The following is a 1,682-nucleotide window of genomic DNA, read 5'->3' as shown; positions in this document are numbered from 1 at the left end:
AGGAGGGGGCTCTGGGCTGGGGATAGGGGGGTTGGAGGGGGCTCTGGGCTGGGGCAGGGGTTTAGGGTGCAGGGGGGGATTTGGGCTCTGCCTGGGGGTGCGGGCTCTGGGCTGGGGCTGGAGATGGGGGGTTGGAGGGCGGGAGGGGGCTCTGGACTGGGGATGGGGGGGTTGGAGGGCGGGAGGAGGCTCTGGGCTGGGGCAGGGGTTTAGGGTGCGCGGGGGGGGGATTTGGGCTCTGCCTGGGAGTGCGGGCTCTGGGCTGGGGCTGAGGGGTTTGGGGTGTAGGAGGGGGCTCTGGGCTGGGGACAGGGGGGTTGGAGGGGGCTCTGGGCTGGGGCAGGGGTTTAGAGCGCAGGGGGGGATTTGGGCTCTGCCTGGGGGTGCGGGCTCTGGGCTGGGGCTGGAGATGAGGGGTTTGGGGTGTAGGAGGGGGCTCTGGGCTGGGGATGGGGGGGTTGGAGGGCGGGAGGGGGCTCTGGGCTGGGGCAGGGGTTTAGGGTGCGGGGGGGTCTCTGGCTGGGGGTGCGGGCTCTGGGCTGGAGATGAGGGGTTTGGGGTGTAGGAGGGGGCTCTGGGCTGGGGATGGGGGGGTTGGAAGGCGGGAGGGGGCTCTGAGCTGGGGCTGGGGGTTACGGTTCGGGGGGGGGGCTCTGGGCAGGGGCTGGGGGGGTTGGAGGGCGGGAGGGGGCTCTGGGCTGGGGCAGGGGTTTAGGGTGCGGGGGGGGGATTTGGGCTCTGCCTGGGGGTGCGGGCTCTGGGCTGGGGCTGGAGATGAGGGGTTTGGGGTGTAGGAGGGGGCTCTGGGGGTTGGAGGGCGGGAGGGGGCTCTGGGCTGGGGCAGGGGTTTAGGGTGCGGGGGGGTCTCTGGCTGGGGGTGCGGGCTCTGGGCTGGGGATGAGGGGGTTGGAGGGCGGGAGGGGGCTCTGAGCTGGGGCTGGGGGTTACGGTTCGGGGGGGGGCTCTGGGCAGGGGCTGGGGGGGTTGGAGGGTGGGAGGGGGCTCTGGGCTGGGGCAGGGGTTTAGGGTGCGGGGGGGGGATTTGGGCTCTGCCTGGGGGTGCGGGCTCTGGGCTGGAGATGAGGGGTTTAGGGTGTAGGAGGGGGCTCTGGGCAGGGGCTGGGGGGGTTGGAGGGCGGGAGGGGGCTCTGGGCTGGGGATGAGGGGCTTGGGGTGTAGGAGGGGGCTCTGGGCAGGGGCTGGGGGGGTTGGAGGGTGGGAGGGGGCTCTGGGCTGGGGCAGGGGTTTAGGGTGCGGGGGGGGGATTTGGGCTCTGCCTGGGGGTGCGGGCTCTGGGCTGGAGATGAGGGGTTTAGGGTGTAGGAGGGGGCTCTGGGCTGGGGATAGGGGGGTTGGAGGGCGGGAGGGGGCTCTGGGCTGGGGCAGGGGTTTAGGGTGCGGGGGGGTCTCTGGCTGGGGGTGCGGGCTCTGGGCAGGGGCTGGGGGGGTTGGAGGGCGGGAGGGGGCTCTGAGCTGGGGCTGGGGGTCACGGTTCGGGGGGGGGCTCAGGGCAGGGTTTGGGGTGGGGCCCAGGCCACAACTCCTGTCAGTGCCCCGACGGCCCGGCGCGTCTAGGCCTGCGGGGCCCCACCCCGAGCAAGACCCCCGGACCCCCCCCCGGGCTGTCGCGCCCCGCGGCGGGGGCCCAGAGGGAGCCTCCGCCAGCCGCGCCAGGAGCCAAC

The sequence above is a fragment of the Chelonia mydas genome, chromosome 10, assembly GCF_015237465.2.
Source record: "Chelonia mydas isolate rCheMyd1 chromosome 10, rCheMyd1.pri.v2, whole genome shotgun sequence".
Classification (NCBI taxonomy): Eukaryota; Metazoa; Chordata; order Testudines; family Cheloniidae; genus Chelonia; species Chelonia mydas.
This window is presented reverse-complemented; position numbering follows the sequence as displayed.